The following is an 18,766-nucleotide window of genomic DNA, read 5'->3' as shown; positions in this document are numbered from 1 at the left end:
TCTTGAGGAGGTACTCAAGGACGTAAATGATCTGACTCCTTCTACCATTCTAGCCTCTTTTCCTGTCCCTTCTCCCCTCACATTCGTCCATTAAAATAAACTACAGACCCTGTAGTTTAACACCTTTATGATTTTGTTCAAACAAAAGTGCTTTTTCCAGGCCCTTTGTTTGGCAACCTCTCTTCCAGGAAGTATTTATTCATTATGAGGCCTGTCTTTTGTGCCCCCATACCACTCTACTCTGTCCATTTCACTGGCACAGCCCACATCAGTCTGCTTTCCCCACTAGCCCATGAATCTCTGAGGGCAGCGGCTGTCACCCCTGTGTCTTCAGAATTAGCATGTGTCAGCACCAAGCAGCAATTTAATAAAACTTGGAACTGAATGAAATTAAACAAAAAGTGAAAGATTCAGCAATGTAGCATTCTCATTTCAGTGAGAATTGTGGCACTTGTATGGCAATATTAACAGGGAAGGGTTCTGAGGATCCACCAGGTGGGACTGGGATCCTCACCAGAACTTTCTCAGTTTCTGACAGGGGCAACCCGAAGGAGACTGTGGAGTGAGGCTGGAAGCTTGGATCAGATTCACCAGAGTCCACAAGGCTCTAAAGATGAAGCCTACAGTGTCCAAGGAAAGGACAGCTTTAAGGCTAGAGGAGAGAAAGTCAAGGTGCTGCTTAATTAACCACATCCACATTTTAGAAACTCATTTCCACTGAAGATGGGATCTCCTAGGAATCAGGAGCAGGGAACATGGCCTTAATCAGTAGAGGAAGAGATTTAAACAAAGATTTCCAGACAGTGAAGCTTATGAACTGGGACAGATTGCTTATGGAAATTGAGAAGTCTGCCCTTTTCCAGGCGCGGGGAGAAGGCAGGGGCAGGACACTGCAGGCACAGAGGCTCTCACAGACTCAAGTAGGTCTGCCAGAGGTGGGGATGGAACCAAAGGGCCTTAAGGCCTTTTACAAATCCCACAAATCAGGGATGTTTTCAAATGCTGACTTTACATCATAGTAAGCATTTATAACATTTCACTCATGTTCGCCTAGAAGAAATGGTGAATTTGTGAGCATGCAGTGAAAAGAATTAGTAGTCTTTCTCTAAAGCGTAGTCGGTTGGTGATGATGCTTGATACTAGCTATTTCTACTTTTACTTGCTTTAAAGTAACTTATAAAAAATGAAAAAAACTTTTTTTTTTTAAATAACTTGCTGATTGATCTCTGGTAACACTTGTTGCAGGATAGGATTGTTAGCCCTGCTGCCTGGAAAAATTGAGTGTCTCCTTTGCTTTTATGCTGGCACTTTTCTGCCTTTCTGATATTTAAATACCATATAGCAGTGCCACAAAGATGTTCAAATGTTACCAGTGGAAACTGCATTAGCAGTTGAAATTCCTGTCTATTTCTTCTCTGTGTTGGTAAAGGAATTGGGTTTCTTTGGAATGGAAAATGCTCTTATATATCTCTTGCAGAATTTAATTTATTCTTTCTTTCTCTTATAATCCCTTTCATTTTTTTCTTCTATGTAGTAAAGAAACATTCAAAGAAACCCATATAAACTCTACAAGGTTTTGTTCTCCTACCATAAGGCTAAGAATAGCTTAACAAGAACCAATCCACATGCTTTAATCCACATGAGGGAAAAAGATTTTGTAAATGTTTCTCTTCAAAGCACCAAAACTAAATGAAGGTTAAGGGAGGAGGCTCAAAAGAAAGCCTTATTAATGGAAAATACATTCTGATAAATCAAACTGATTTCAATCTTAATAGTCCATTTAAATAATGGAATTGGTTAATAGTATCAAATTAGGATTAAAGAAAGGGATAAAAATCTCTTTCCACAAGTTGTTTCAAAACAAGGCATTCACTGGCTGATGCCATATGATATCAATCTGATTATACTGTACACAATAAAGCATCATGCCCTGTGCTAAAATCCTGCTGGGAGATGTATTTAATCAGATGCCTTTGATATGACTTGAGGAATAGTTACTGTGGACTCAAAAGAATCAGAACAAAATCTTTAGCTCCTGCAGTCAATCTTAATCCAGTGTGGATGCTAGGTGTCTATACATACCCTGTCGTAATGCACTCTCAAACATAAGCACGAGCTAACTGGTTGGACTTTCAGATTTGTCTTTTCAGAAGCCACACGCAGAAGTTTGTTTTGCTTAATAACATGTTCTACAACTGACTGTTCATTCCCAAGCTTATCACAAATCAAGTCAAGATAAAGATTTTCTGTTGGCAGGAATTTTAGTGGACCCTGGTGAATACAATTAACAGCCACCCGATAATAATTTAAAATTACTATCTTAGCTCGCTTTGTTTGGCTCCCACAGGAACTAAATCAACACTTTCACTTCCCAAGACAATCTTTCTGTGTCACTGGCCAAATTTAAACCGGATTTTGTGAAGCTATGTCATGGAAATCACAGACGGCATGAAGTTTTACAACTTACTTTTCTCCTTCTTCCTTGGAGCGCACTATTTTTGCATTTTCCTGAGCTCGTCACTTTAGTTGTGGAGTTCGCGTCACGCTGCCAGCTCCCACTCTGTGTCAGAACAACTTAAAGTGGTCCTTCTTCTGCCGTTTGAAATTGGTCTTTAAATTATAATCAGCTCTGAAGGAGGCTGTTGGAGGTAGGGGATTCAGTCCAGCAACTTGGAGGGCAGAAGGCAGCTCCCGGCTAGAGCTTTCTTTCCCCCTCTGCCAGTGCCATGGGGTCGGAAGGCGTCTCTGGGGGAGGAAGGCCCAGCCAGCCACAAGTTGCTAACGCACCCCACAGCTCCTTGGGACGGGAAGGAGAACAAAAGGCATCACTTATGTTAGGTGATCAGCGGCAAATGATGTGTGGGGGTGGGTGGGAGCCTGGTGTACACAGGGGAGGGGGGCGGCAGTTGCCCTTGTCTAGATGGGGGAAGGACAAAGAATGCTGTCCCTGAACATTTGAGGCCCTGGGGGATTTCTTCACGGAATCAAACTGCAGAGGACGATTAGCAGCCTTGTACAGTAAGAGCTAAAGTTTTTTGGACATGTCGGCCTCAGCTGAAAATACCTAGTGGCTACTTACGTATAATACCTATCAGCGACTTACGTATTTCAGAAAGATAATGGGAAGGCTAACACATTGCACGTCTTTTCCACTACCGTTGCTCAGTGTTTCCAGTAAGTACATGCAGTGTGTCTCAGCCGAGCTGCTCTTTCACATTATTGTTAATTAAATAATACTCCCTAAGAAATCTGTCATTACCGGCAGCCAGGACCGGGTTTGTTTAGTTTGCCTGGGGCTATTAATGCTCTAACAAACGGGCTCTTAATTGCCAGAAGAGGTAATTTCGTTGGGGGTTGTAGATCACTTTTCCCAACAATTTTATGGTATATTTTCTATCTGAAACTTTTTCCTTTTTGTTTCTCTGTCTGGAGTTCCACAAGGCCAGAGGGATCTTTCTCTAATGATTCATCCATTGAATTAGCCATTCTCCGTAATGGAAAAAATGCATGTTATTGAATCTGTAATTCCTCCCCCCCCCATTTCCATTATGACTAAAGAGAAGCAACTAATAACAGATTTTAAAATTAACTTAATTTTCCCTTGCTCATTTCATTACTTATTCTTTGAAATAAGTGACTTTTGCTGGGAGAAATGATTTCTGGTATGTCGCAGGCGCAACTCTGACATTATTTCTTGTCAACTGTTTTTCTAGTAGACAGGAGTGGTGGATGGGTAGAACAGTTATCATTAGATGTAGTTGAAAGGGGGAAAGGTGAGGGCATTCGGCCCCAGAGAGGAACATGTGCCGTGGCCTAGAATTTAAAGTGACCTTATCTTCAAACGTTTTCTTTCTGTTCATAAGCAGAGAATAAGGACAAATATTAAGAAAAAGTCACCTTTTTTTTTAGCGTTATAAAAGCCTCCATATGCCATTTCAAAAAGAAGTGCTATTTCAGCCTTTTCTTAAATGACCTCTTTTTCATCATAATATAATACATTTTTTTCACCTTTTGACCGGTACTTTGGTTTTCTAATAAGGCTACATACTTATTTCAGAGGAATTACACTTTAGAATGCATCTTGGTGGTACTTCATCCAACAGTTTCATTTGGCTGAATTAATGTGCGAGCGAGAGAGGGAGAGGGAGAGGGAGAGGGAGAGAGAGAGAGAGAGAGAGAGAAAGAGGAGAGAGAAAATAGTAGAAGCAAGAGACTCATGTAATCCAACCTCTAAGCATAACTTTCTTCAATTTCACATTGCAGTATCATTATAGTAACCTTTATGTGTGATAAAAGCATAATTTGGCTGGATAGTACTAAAACATATATATCCACATTTTATCAGTGATTTACTGTCCTGTGATCAAAATAGTTTCCTTTCTTCCTCTTCGCCAAGTTCACATTTTGTTGTCTGGTGTCACTTGATAATCTTTCATTCGCCTTCCCCCCCAAACCCCCGGCTCTTGTCTCTCTCTTTTTCCCATTAAGATGTGAATGGGTAGGCATCTCAGCCAATATGTCTACACATGGATGAATACACTTGGAGAAAAGCAGGGTCTCCCTTTGTCTGGACCCTGGATGGCTGCATGTCATTCCGCACCAATGGGCAAGGCCTCCCTCACAGTAGGAACTTTGCAATAATTGCCAGAACAAATTGAACTCAAGCTTATCGGTTCCTTTCCTTTTTCATTTGGAAAATGGAGGGACTGGGAGAACAAGGCCATTTTTGACCAGTGACAATACAGCGTTGAAATAGATTGGATACAGCCAGTGCCCAGTCGTATTGCAGACAACTGTCATGGGATATATTGTATACAGGGACGATAAGATGTGACCCCACAATTATCAAGCCGAGCTGTGTTTTCCCACACACTCTGGGCATTCCACTCTGTACGATCGGCATATACAGCAGTTGGCAGGGGAGTGAGTGGAACTTCTATATGGACAGTTGGCAGAGGCGAGCAAACACAGATGCGACTGGTTGGTGCTCGCGTTCTTTCTGCACGTTGTGTAGACCAGCAGGGGCGATACTCAGCTTGCTCTGCACTAGGGAGCAATGAGAAAAACGGTCTTTGGTAAGAAAGTTGAATACAGGGGAAAGAAATTCATTTAAAAGTCGATTACATATTTTTTTCCTATGCAGATTTTTAAATCAGAATCTCCGTGAACTATAAATGATATATGATTTTCATTGTATTTAGATACATTGATATCTGATATCATATATCATATATGATGTCTGTAGTGTATCTAGATCCTGCTCTGTGTTTGGTATATATTTGTGTGTCTGTGTGTTTGTGACTACATGTTTTTATGCATTCATTAAGTCCACAATACATGGATGTGGTTGGAAACTATAATGTGCCTATGTAAGTGCAAATGCAAACATGCAATAGCCGAGGTGATTTTCATTTATATATATATATATATATATATATATATGTATATATGTATATATATAATATGTGCATATAATGTATACATACATATATATGTGCATACGTATATGTATATATATACACACACACACACACATACATATATATGTATATTCATACTCCAAGGCTTGATTCTAAATCTATAAAGTACCACATGTTCCCTTCCAGAAATCTTTCCACCTTAACGACAGACTATGGTTGGGCTTGTACAACCAGGACTGTGTACTGTGTTGTTATTACAGGTCGGTTGGGAGGCAGGGCCTTTGGCAAACTGGGTGGCCAGCCTGGTGTATCAGAACTGCCAAAGCAGTCAGGCCACCTGTCTATGTGACAGCCCAGCCTATATTTTTAAAAATATTGTTATTTAAATATGTTGGAAGTGTGTGTGTGTGTGTGTGTGTGTGTGTGGGTGTGAGTGAGAGAGAGAGAGAGAGAGAGAGAGAATTCCCATTCAATGGGGTTAAGCTTTGCTCAGCTGCTTTCAGAGCAACTGGAGGAAGACAAGACAAGGTGCTACGGCCAACTGGATGGCTTTCCATCTGCCCTCTGCTTTGCTTGGAAGTAACCAGCCAGACCAACGGTTTTCTCTTTGTTCAGCTTTTTTTCTGATCTGAAGCAGAGGCTGACATGAAACAAACATGGCATTTCTTTTTGAAAATTGGATTCTGAAATTGGCCTCATCTTTCCAGAAGCACAGCGCTATTGCAGTTCCTTCCCGGTTTTGTAAATGTCATAAACAGTTTGCATATAAAACTCCAGATTTGGAGGCAGTTACCACACTAGGTTTTTGCAAGTTTTTTTCGGGGAGGTGTTTGGTTTTTGGTCATGAAGGGATGTGCTGTAGTGTAATGAATGGAAGTGGTTTCCCTGTACAGAGATGAAGAAAATGGGGCAACACATTAATAAAGAACACGTTTGCCAGCTTTTTATTATCACTTTTAAAGGAGACACAGTAAAATGTGAAGTCATGCAAATGTGGTTTCTTGAAGAACTTCATTAGCATCACCCAGAAGCTATAGTTTACAATAAATGGCCACCAGGGCCCCCATAGGTCATGGCTTGTGGCCAGCTCAGTGCAGTTGAAGTGATGCTTACTGTAAGGCACGTCCCCTGGACACGATGTATGAGGTACAGATGACAGTACATTATCTAAGCCAGTTGCACTGTAGTGATTTGAATTTGGAAGACTTTTAATGGAGCAAGCAGGGGGAAAAAACCTACTAGAGGAATGCAGTCCATTAAGGTCACCTGGCAGAGAGACCAGATATGCTTACGTTTAAAAGGAGAGGTAAGAAAAGAACATTTTTATTTTTTTTTAAGGTACTTTTTTTTTTCAACGTTTATTTATTTTTGGGACAGAGAGAGACAGAGCATGAACGGGGGAGGGGCAGAGAGAGAGGGAGACACAGAATCGGAAACAGGCTCCAGGCTCTGAGCCATCAGCCCAGAGCCTGACGCAGGGCTCGAACCCACGGACCGTGAGATCATGACCTGGCTGAAGTCGGACGCTTAACCGACTGTGCCACCCAGGCGCCCCTGGAAAAGAACATTTTTAGAAGAGAGCTCCCAGTATTCTTTATACTGTGCTCTCCTCCCCCAAACACACACACACACACGCACACACACACACGTGTGTGCACACACCTGTGCACACACCCCTACACACAGAAGTGAAGAGAGTCCCCTCACTCATAACACCTTTAACATGTCATGGTGTCTTCAATCTTTAGGAGATACAAGGAAAAAGAGCTGTGTTTGGGTGAAATAAACATTGCAGAATCCTGGCAACTGAGACTGCCCTTTCTGTTCTCCACGCATGCAGTGAAAAGGCGAGCCATGTGATTTTAACTCTGGTTTACTTTGAACTTGGGATGGAATTGTGGCTATTCTCACAGACAACGTTAGGGCACATTGACTTAATAATGAGAGTGATCACTGGGAAGAGCCACGTGCTGTGGACAGGCTCAGATTCTCCAGAGGAGGCAACCTGACGTGACGTGCAGCAGGATCACTTGGGTGCTAATTTACAGAAGGAAATCGAAACCCAGTTCTGCCTGATCCCACAGCCCATAGTGTTTCTCCCGCTAGTACTAATAGCTAGTATTTATTTGGGACTTACAGTGAGCCAAAGCCATTCCCAGTGTTTCACTTACCATGACTTTGTATTTGTATTTATTTCAAAAGGTAATTCATTACTCTTCAAATGGTGAAAAGAACTGCTTGTTTGCTCAAGGGGACATGGCTTTATTCAGCTTTGTATTGTCTAGGTGATGAGGATGCCTGCTTTTTAGGTCAGATCATCATGTATCTGGGTGGGTTACTGAGCTTTTCTGTAGAATTAGAAAGAGGATAGTTTTTATTGATTTCACACTCACAAACATCCCCTTCCATCTGTTTTCTGGATGCTTTGATCTCCTATGCCATTCAAACTTTGTTTCATTTCAATGTTAATTTTTAAAATGAGCTCTTAAAATTCACCTGATTTGATAACAAAATTCAAGGCCATTAATTCTTTAATTCTTTCTGAACATTAAGAATCATTTTACTTCCCAAATACGAAAATTTAAAATTTTGTTTTAAATAAATGTCATTATTTAAGACATAAATGTCTTAAATTTATAAATTGTCATTTCTATTCTGCAAATCTGGTAAATCTGAACAAATCTAGGATTCTTATTGCCATTTCTGTCTTGTTTTCTTCATCGTGAGAGGAGGTAATGTGTGTTACTGGTGAAAGGTCCACACAGAAGATGGGGGTGGTGCCATTCTTTGTAATAAAATGGTGGTTCTAAGTATCAGATGCCAAGTTATGGTTGAGGGAAGCCAGCAGGCTAGAGGATGGCTCCAGTCAGTAGATTTGATGCTTTTCTTTAATGTTTATGCTTGTTTTCAGTAGCCATAGGAGGACACGTGGGGGGAGTAATGAGTGCCAGTGCCTGTTGACAGTGACCCTATTTTCAATTTCAGGTTTTTTTTCAAATTCTCTTTTATTTTCGTGTTTAAAAAAATTTTTTTTGAGAGGAAGGGCGGAGAAGGGGTAGAGGGAGGGAGGGAGAGAGAGGATGGCGGAGGGGTGGAGGGAAGGAAGGAGGGGGAGAGGGGGAGAGAGAGACAGAGAATCTTAAGCAGGCTCTGCGCCCAGCAGAGAGCTTGATGCAGGGTTCAGTCCCACGACTGTGGGATCATGACCTCAGCCGAAACCAAGAGTTGGATGCTTAACTGACTGAACAACCCAGGCACTTCTCAGTTTCAATTTTAAAAAATATCCGGTGATGTTTTTGGGGAACCAGGCCAGTGAGCATGATCGTGAAATATTCTGTAGGGTTTACTTTGGAATTGAAGTTGTTTGCTATTAGAAGGCTTATTTTGAAATGATTGATTCCATCTGTGGCTGTGATCATTTCCTAAGTTAATTACAAATGGGACTTATTACTATACAGTGATAAATATTGTTGAGGATTTCCTAAATAGGTTCAGTGGTTCCACAGACTTTTTAGGAAGAATAATTCACATCCAGACCCTGATGGAGATTCCAAGTGGCTTCTCCACAAGCTCAGCTTTGACTTTCTTCAGCTCTGTGCTTGAGTTATTAGTGTCTCCCTTCCAGTTGGAGGGGTCTGGCTCTTCTTCACTCTGATGCTAATGTTTCCTCCTCGTCTCAGATAATTGATAAATGGGTGTGGTTGTTTCCAGCTCCCAGGTGGCATCAAGCCACCGCTCATGTTCACTCTCCACCAGTGTTTTGATCAGGGATCCTAGTGAGGGTGGGTGCCTGTCAGCTCCCGTGGCGTGCTGTGCCCTGGCTCATGTTCCCAAATTGCTAGGGTTACACAGCATATGAGTCAAAGCATCTAGAACATGGATAGAAGGGCATATTCCTGGAGGTCGCCTGGTCTTTGGTGCAGTGTAACGAGGACAGAGGGAGGGGGTGTTGTGTGGAGGTTGGTGGGGCATATCAGGGTTGAGGGGTGTGCCTGGTGTTAGCACAGGAAGAACAGTGAGGAAAGTGGTATTCTGCACTGCAAGAAGGCATTAAACTTTTTTTTTTTTTTTTTACCTTGTGAAACCACTAAACTGTTCTTCTCTCAGATGTTCCTTTGCATGTTTTTGGAAAGTTAGGAAGAAGAGTTGCCCATGCTGCATAAGCAGAAAAACTCTGAGCTTATATAAAGCATATAATGATGTTATCAATAAAATAAAAAAACCCGAAATTACCATAGTGGTACATATTTAATTACGCACGCTTCTCACTGTGCTATATGGTAATAACGGCAAGCAAATCACATAAACAGTGTAGCTGGTGTTACTTTTAATAGGGAAGGGAACTAATATTTATTGAATTCCTAATATCTGCTGGGCTCCATGCTGGGTGCTTTACATATGTTATCTCATTTAATGTGTAGCTAAACAAGGCATTTCCAGGGTCCGACGTGGTTGGAGGAGGGAGAGGTTACACTTCTCGGCCCTTGGGAAGACTCGGGGTTCTCTTTTCCTTGGCAAGGCACACGCTGTCCCAGTGGTTCAGGGTCCTTTGTCCTCTCCCCAGTTTGGGAGTTTGGACTTTCTGGGCCCTAGAATCTTAGCCACAGTTGGATGCAATGAGGACACAACTCCTTCTCCCTATGCCCTATCTTACCTTCAGGTGTCACCAAGGGCCAGGAGTTGACCCGGCAGCCTGTGCTCCAGCCTCCAGGTGGAAGTTCTGTTTGAGTGCAAGGAAGCAGAACCTAAAGCGACTCCTTCTCTGAGTTTGAGGCAATGTGAATAGGAAACCTGCTGCCCATCCCCATCTCTTGCCGTCTCCTTATCCCCCATCAACAGCCTGCTGGAGGGAAAGGAAGAAAGCCAAGCGGTGTGCTTTAAGAGGAGACCCTTCCACCTTTACCTCTCTCCGCCCTTTGACATATGTTTACTGGCAGTACCTGATATGTTACTACTTAAAGTATGCTTTTTTGTTTTTTAATCTTTTGGGGTTAGGGAATTCTTCGAAAGTCTGATAACATTCTTGACTCTACTCCCTAGAAAAATGTACCAGTGTTTACACTTCACGTGAAAAGTATTTGATTCAGAGAGTCACACAAGCTGCCAAGGAAAACGTCTGGGAGGATGGGAAGGAGAGGGGTGGTAGGAAGCATGGATCAACCACTTATTCTTCAGCAGGGCTGTTTTGTTCCTTTGCCTACCTGACATGTGCTTAAGGTGACAGGAGCTGACGAGAGGAGGCAGCTAGCAGTGGTAAGAGATCCTTTTTAAGTATGAGCTCCTGTGGGAGAAGGGAGGCCCAACTGGGGAAGGTAGCGGGGCTTATAGTGAAGGCCTCGGAGGGCCGACCATCAGCATGTGCAGCCTTGCTGTGCGAAGTGTGGCCCATGGGCCAGTGGCATGGTCATCACGCAAGGGTATGGTCATCAGCCAGACGCTTGTCAGAAACACAGACCCCTCCCCGACATACTGAATCAGAATCTGCATTTTGACAAGATTCCATGTTCAAGTTTGAGAAGCGTGAGTGCGTATTGAAGGCACGAGGATAGGACTAGGGAGCGGGGGTTGAGATTAGAGGAAGCCGGCAGGCAGGACAGGTGCCCATAAGTACACCTTCGCAGGAATAGAAAAAGAGCTCACACAGGGGAAGAGACAATGGAAAGGGCCCTTAAGTGGTACTCCAAGGGGGAATGTGGGAATATTCAAAGTCTGGGGAGGAAAGTGATGTATTTAAATACAGGGACAGAACTGTAACAACAAAAAGTTGTTTACTACAATATGTTATATCACAATTTAGTGTGAATTATGTTTTCTAAGCATCCAACAGGTATCGAAGATTTGTCATGCTAAATGATTTATGGTATTCATGGAGTAAATGACTTTAGGCAGACTGCTATCTCTTCCCCTTGATGAATATTTTGAACTTATCATTACCTTGTTTTCTTAAAACCTATGCCACCCAATTAAAAATCTCCCAACAAATAAGAGTCCAGGACCAGATGGCTTCCCAGGGGAGTTCTACCAGACGTTTAAAGCAGAGATAATACCTATCCTTCTCAAGCTATTCCAAGAAATAGAAAGGGAAGGAAAACTTCCAGACTCATTCTATGAAGCCAGTATTACTTTGATTCCTAAACCAGATAGAGACCCAGTAAAAAAAGAGAACTACCGGCCAATATCCCTGATGAATACGGATGCAAAAATTCTCAATAAGATACTAGCAAATCGAATTCAACGGCATATAAAAAGAATTATTCACCATGATCAAGTGGGATTCATTCCTGGGATGCAGGGCTGGTTCAACATTCGCAAATCAATCAACGTGATACATCACATTAACAAAAAAAAAGAGAAGAACCATATGATCCTGTCAATCGATGCAGAAAAGGCCTTTGACAAAATCCAGCACCCTTTCTTAATAAAAACCCTTGAGAAAGTCGGGATAGAAGGAACATACTTAAAGATCATAAAGGCCATTTATGAAAAGCCCACAGCTAACATCATCCTCAACGGGGAAAAACTGAGAGCTTTTTCCCTGAGATCAGGAACACGACAGGGATGCCCACTCTCACCGCTGTTGTTTAACATAGTGCTGGAAGTTCTAGCATCAGCAATCAGACAACAAAAGGAAATCAAAGGCATCAAAATTGGCAAAGATGAAGTCAAGCTTTCGCTCTTTGCAGATGACATGATATTATACATGGAAAATCCGATAGACTCCACCAAAAGTCTGCTAGAATTGATACATGAATTCAGCAAAGTTGCAGGATACAAAATCAATGTACAGAAATCAGTTGCATTCTTATACACTAACAATGAAGCAACAGAAAGACAAATAAAGAAACTGATCCCATTCACAATTGCACCAAGAAGCATAAAATACCTAGGAATAAATCTAACCAAAGATGTAAAGGATCTGTATGCTGAAAACTATAGAAAGCTTACGAAGGAAATTGAAGAAGATTTAAAGAAATGGAAAGACATTCCCTGCTCATGGATTGGAAAAATAAATATTGTCAAAATGTCAATACTACCCAAAGCTATCTACACATTCAATGCAATCCCAATCAAAATTGTACCAGCATTCTTCTCGAAACTAGAACAAGCAATCCTAAAATTCATATGGAACCACAAAAGGCCCCGAATAGCCAAAGGAATTTTGAAGAAGAAGACCAAAGCAGGAGGCATCACAATCCCAGACTTTAGCCTATACTACAAAGCTGTCATCATCAAGACAGCATGGTATTGGCACAAAAACAGACACATAGACCAATGGAATAGAATAGAAACCCCAGAACTAGACCCACAAACGTATGGTCAACTCATCTTTGACAAAGCAGGAAAGAACATCCAATGGAAAAAAGACAGCCTCTTTAACAAATGGTGCTGGGAGAACTGGACAGCAACATGCAGAAGGTTGAAACTAGACCACTTTCTCACACCATTCACAAAAATAAACTCAAAATGGATAAAGGACCTGAATGTGAGACAGGAAACCATCAAAACCTTAGAGGAGAAAGCAGGAAAAGACCTCTCTGACCTCAGCCGTAGCAATCTCTTACTCGACACATCCCCAAAGGCAAAGAAATTAAAAGCAAAAGTGAATTACTGGGACCTTATGAAGATAAAAAGCTTCTGCACAGCAAAGGAAACAACCAACAAAACTAAAAGGCAACCAACGGAATGGGAAAAGATATTTGCAAATGACATATCGGACAAAGGGCTAGTATCCAGAATCTATAAAGAGCTCACCAAACTCCACACCCGAAAAACAAATAACCCAGTGAAGAAATGGGCAGAAAACATGAATAGACACTTCTCTAAAGAAGACATCCGGATGGCCAACAGGCACATGAAAAGATGTTCAGCGTCGCTCCTTATCAGGGAAATACAAATCAAAACCACACTCAGGTATCACCTCACGCCAGTCAGAGTGGCCAAAATGAACAAATCAGGAGACTATAGATGCTGGCGAGGATGTGGAGAAACGGGAACCCTCTTGCACTGTTGGTGGGAATGCAAATTGGTGCAGCCGCTCTGGAAAACAGTGTGGAGGTTCCTCAGAAAATTAAAAATAGACCTACCCTATGACCCAGCAATAGCACTGCTGGGAATTTATCCAAGGGATACAGGAGTACTGATGCATAGGGGCACTTGTACCCCAATGTTCATAGCAGCACTCTCAACAATAGCCAAATTATGGAAAGAGCCTAAATGTCCATCAACTGATGAATGGATAAAGAAATTGTGGTTTATATACACAATGGAATACTACGTGGCAATGAGAAAAAATGAAATATGGCCTTTTGTAGCAACGTGGATGGAACTGGAGAGTGTGATGCTAAGTGAAATAAGCCATACAGAGAAAGACAGATACCATATGGTTTCACTCTTATGTGGATCCTGAGAAACTTGACAGGAACCCATGGGGGAGGGGGAGGAAAAAAGAAAAAAAAAAAAAAAAAAAAAGAGGTTAGAGTGGGAGAGAGCCAAAGCATAAGAGACTGTTAAAAACTGAGAACAAACTGAGGGTTGATGGGGGGTGGGAGGGAGGAGAGGGTGGGTGATGGGTATTGAGGAGGGCACCTTTTGGGATGAGCACTGGGTGTTTTATGGAAACCAATTTGGACAATAAATTTCATATATTATAAAAAAAAAAAAAAAAAAAAAAAAAAAAAAACCTATGCCACCCAGGCAGATGAGCTTCTGGAAAATCTCAAGGGTCTTAAGTCGTTAGTTCCTATCATTGGCACAACCATCTCTGACATGCTCTGGATGCCCTTTTCTCTTTTCTCAGAGAACCTTTACCAAACACTTGTTGGACACATTATATTAGCATCTGTTGCTTGATTTCTAACTGTTCCTTTGTTTTGTGAAGGCAAGTGTAAAGCAGTTATAATTTTTGGAGCAAGGAGAGAGAATAAGGCTATGATTTTGGTAAAGTTAAAGGGTATATTCCCTGAGAAAATGCTAGCCACATGTTCTGGGTTGAATTGTGTCCTCTCCGAAAGATAGGTTGAAGTCCTAGCCCCTGGCACCTATAAAGTGGCTTTATTTGGGAATAGGGTCTTTACAGATAGAATCAAGTTAAGATGGGGCCATTAGGGTGGGCCCTTAATCCAGCAAGACTGATGTCTCTATAGGAAGAGGGAAGGTGGTCCTGAGAATGTGGAGGCTGTTGCCAAGAACTCCTAGGACTGCCAGAAGCTGGAAAAGGCAAGGAAGGATCCTCCTGTAGTGGTGTGCAAGGAGCACAGCCCTGCCAGAACCTTGATTCTGGACTTCTAGCTTCCAGAACTGCCAGACAGAACATTTCTGTTGTCGTAAGCCAGCCAGTCTGTGGTTCTTTGTTATGGCAGCCTAGGAAGCTAATATACCATGCTTAACTATTTTTCTATAATGAATTATCATTTTTATCTAATTTTGAATGAGGTCATTTAGTTTTGTCTACTACTATTTGAGATGGAATAATCATTACAGTCATTAAAGAAACTAAAACATGTTCTCAATTAATACTAAATTCAAATCCCCTACTTGTATAGGCACCTGTATAGTTTTTATATAATCTGTGTGTGCTGTGGTTGAATTTACCTTTTCATGAAATGCCAAAATGGCTATTTTACTTTTTTTAAGTAATTTTTTTAATGTTTATTTATTTCTGAGCTAGAGACAGAGCGCAAGCAGGGGAGGGGCAGAGAGAGAGGGAGACACAGACTCTGAAGCCGGCTCCAGGCTCTGAGCTGTCAGCACAGAGCCTGACGCGGAGCTCGAACTCACAGACCACGAGACCACAACCAGAAAGTTGGAAGTTAACTGACTGAGTCACCCAGGCTCCCTGGCTATTTTTCTTTTAGATTTAAAAAAACTTAATTGTGTTATCTTAGTGGAAAAAATGTAAGTAACAGTGTCTTACAACTTGTCAGCACTTACTATCTGAGATATTCTAAATAATTTTGATTAAAAAATACTGAAAATATATTTACTCCTAAATCAGTAAATTGTTTGAAAAAATGAAAAACAAGTACTTAAATATTGTCTGATGTCAGCAGCTGATGGTATCTAAGATGTCTACTCATTTAAAGAAGTGGCAAAAACATGAGAAAAACACAAATGGCTAAGGAAACTCAGCAAAGCAGCTTATGCAGTAATAGGCTGTATGGCCGGGGCGGGGTGTCAAAAATCTCAAATTTATTTTGAGACCAGAGGCAGGTAATCTGACCCTGCAGATTACCTTCAGGGAAGGATGGTGTGGCTGCCCATGTCACTCCCATGGATGACTGTCAAGTGTGAAGGCCAGGACTGTGTCAGACCCAAAGAGGGCAGCCGATCCTGAGACCCCATTAGCTGGGTAAGCACAGCCCTTTTGGTGGTGGCTGCGTTTGTGTTACAACCTCCCTGAACCGCAGGAGGTTTCTGTGACTGGCTCGTCCACTGAAATTAGAGATGTGTTTGAGATCCCGCGACACCTCCCACTTTTTGTCACTTGTCTGAGGGAAATTTAGCATATGTCTGTTGTTTTGAACTCCGCGCCAAGAAGACTAGTTATAAAGGTGCTCAGGGGGTTTCTTGCAAGACGGCTCTGCGATGTGAGTATCGTTGCAGAATTATATCAAGGTCACTTGTATTTATTTTTTTTCTAAACAGTTTCTTGACTTTAAAATGCCTTTGAAATTTCAAACTCAAAATTCTAATCCCTTTCGGTGAGCTCAGTCTCTATGCAAAACTTGCTTCCCGCCTGCCAAATTGAAAGCATCTGGATGGAATACTGAATTTAGGTCATTTTTTTTTTCTTTCCAATTTGTCCTTCTCTAGAAGAAAGGAAATCAAATCCAATAACATCACGTAGAGGGGAGGGTAAAATAGTTTCAACAAGAGCTTTTTCTTTCAACAGTTGGTTGGACTTAAGTGTGTGACACTTTCCCGCCTCCCCATCTCTACCTCTTCTGCCACTGGATCTCAATGGCTCATTTGATTTTTAAAGACTTGCGGCTTTTTACTTTCCATTATCTCTATAGCACCATTCTCCACTGAGGGGAATGACTAGAGTGTTCCTAGTTAGTTCCTGAGGGCAAGTCAACGAGGACTTGCCCATCTTCCCAGTGGAGGCTCTGGTCCAGGTACAGACGAGGCTTCTCAGACTTGAAAGTACATTGGATGCACAGGAGTCCTTTAGGGTCTGGCTAAGGTGCAGATGTTGTTGGGTCAGCCTGGGATGGGGCCTGGGCTTTTGCATTGCTGAAAAGCCTGGAGGTGCTGTGAACAGATGCTAGTTGGTGGACTGCATCTACAGTAGCTAGGGGTGGCTCCCTCTGGGGGTATCTAGCTTTACTTGGCCCTGTCTCTCTCCCAACACTTAGAAATTTCTGGGCTTGATACGTTGAGTGCATTAGGATTTAGCACATGGATGTAATTCCACCATTTCCCCTTTCTGCTTCATTTCATTTCTCTCTCTCACTAAAAGCACAAATTGTGTTCAAAAAATTAGTGCACACAGAAACTTGCCATTATAGAGAAAACATTTTTGACTGTGTAGAGAGAGGAGAAACAAGGAAAGATGTCTATTTCCAGTGAACCTATATTCTATCATGAAAGAATTTAGAAAATAGTTGTATCAGAGGTGATAGAGTTTCATTACTATTTACTTAGCACTAAGGTAAGTAATAGAATGATAGCAGATTGAGGCATATTTAATTTTCAGCTTTCCAAGTGCTCTAAATAAAAGAGATTATAATAATATGACCAAAGCTATTATATCCACAGCAGCACTTAAGACTGATAGATATAATGTTCCACTTAGGAGCTATCATGGTACAATTAACTGAATGGTATTAAAAAGAAGTTTCTTAAAACACTTAAAGTTGTGAAGCAATTCTGAAATAGATCTGTGCTTCTCAAGTAAATACAAACAAGGACTGAGTCATTTTAGTGGATAATAAAAGAAATCAACAAGCCCAATTCTAGCTCCCTGTGGATGAGATTTAAAGCAACAAATCTATGCTACTTTATGCAATTAACATAAAATATACTTAAATTTGGAAGATTTACCCTGCCATCACCTTCCCACACAGCAAACACAAATCCCAGGCTAATTTGCCTTCATTAATTCACATACCATTGCAGGGCTGACTTCTGCTCTCAGATGCTTATGCACAATCTACCTTCAAGTTAAGTTACTGCATATGGGCCCTTTAGCTTCTGTTCAGATCCTGAAGGAATCACAGGTTACAGACATCATGAGCCTTTCAGCCCGATTCTGCAACCCTGAGGGAGTCTCTACTGATGGAAGCAGAATCAAAGAGGTTTGTGGAGGACAGTTTTTTTGCCTTTCGTCTGGCAGAGCTCAGACCCAGATGCTTTGCTCTGAAAGGGAGGGGGCTGTGGCAGGCCTTGTGTGGGAAGAGATACTTTCCAAGATGTCTCTTTGACAGACTACTTTCCTGGCCCTCTCTTCCCCAAATATTGCAGGAATGGGCCTAATAAATTAGGATCGAGGGCCAAATAAATCATGAACAACCTAAGGTATTTCAGAATTCTTTTTGAAAATGGGTATTTAGAATATTTTGCCATTCTCCTTAACTAAGGAAAACCCTACTCCAAAATAGAGTAAATAATAGGTGATATATTGGTTCAGTATTTTACCACAGTAAACTAAGAGGGTGGCATGGGGCAGAGGGAGGAGATGGTAGAGAATGAGAAGGCAACCAGACGGAGAGGGTCTCATACCAACAAGGCAGACAGAAGAAGAAAGAAACAAACATGGAGAAGAGATGCAGAGGCAGAGGAAACACCACAGAGCAGAAAGACATTCTATTGTTTATTGAAACACTTATGCTCTTTGTGTGTTTTCTTTAAAGTGTTCAAAGCAAGTCTCATTCCTTTGTTCACAAAAAGAGTAGACTGAGAACCAAGGTGGTTCATTGGAGAATCTGCATTTTAAAACTCCATGTATCATACAGAAGAGAGGCAGCAGTGGGAGGCCAACCAGGAAATGGCAGTGGATGGCCATGCATTGGGGGCTCTGGGCCTGACTGGATGGAGAGGGGGAAGGGCATGAAAGGACTGAAGAATCCTCAACTTACTGTTTTCAGTGTGGTTTGGCTCTAGAAAGAACTCAATTTTCACCCAAATACTTAAGGTCTTGCCACACATGCTACATATTCTGTATTCAGTATTTTTAATAATAGCCCCAAAGGAAAAAAAAAACACCAAACACATTACTTTGTCATCATATTTGATCCTTCCAACAAGTCTGTGAAGTTGATGATACAGGTATTAATTCTGAGACCATCTAGTCAAAAGGCAGGTAAGGAAACTGAGACTGGGGATTTAATTGCTTGGGAAAAGTG

The 18,766-nt window shown here is 41.6% G+C and overlaps 1 protein-coding gene and 1 long non-coding RNA gene across 6 annotated transcripts in view; one reads left to right on the top strand and one right to left on the bottom strand.

Annotated features, from left to right (window-relative positions):
* CDH20 (cadherin 20) overlaps positions 1–18,766 on the bottom strand; it is a 210,829-nt gene that overhangs the window by 66,658 nt on the left and 125,405 nt on the right. Inside the window, exon 1 of one of the 5 annotated variants that reach the window (XM_045459568.1) lies at positions 2,468–2,819. The exons of the other annotated variants lie outside the window; for them this stretch is intronic. The gene's annotated coding sequence lies outside the window, so the exon portion shown is untranslated. Of the gene's footprint in view, positions 1–2,467; positions 2,820–18,766 lie in introns of those variants that run through there. 5 annotated transcript variants of the gene reach the window in all.
* Positions 1–18,766, top strand: part of LOC123588494 — a 208,119-nt gene that overhangs the window by 65,084 nt on the left and 124,269 nt on the right. The gene's annotated exons all lie outside the window — the stretch shown is intronic.

The sequence above is a fragment of the Leopardus geoffroyi genome, chromosome D3 (genome assembly GCF_018350155.1).
Source record: "Leopardus geoffroyi isolate Oge1 chromosome D3, O.geoffroyi_Oge1_pat1.0, whole genome shotgun sequence".
Classification (NCBI taxonomy): Eukaryota; Metazoa; Chordata; class Mammalia; order Carnivora; family Felidae; genus Leopardus; species Leopardus geoffroyi.
This window is presented reverse-complemented; position numbering and strand designations above follow the sequence as displayed.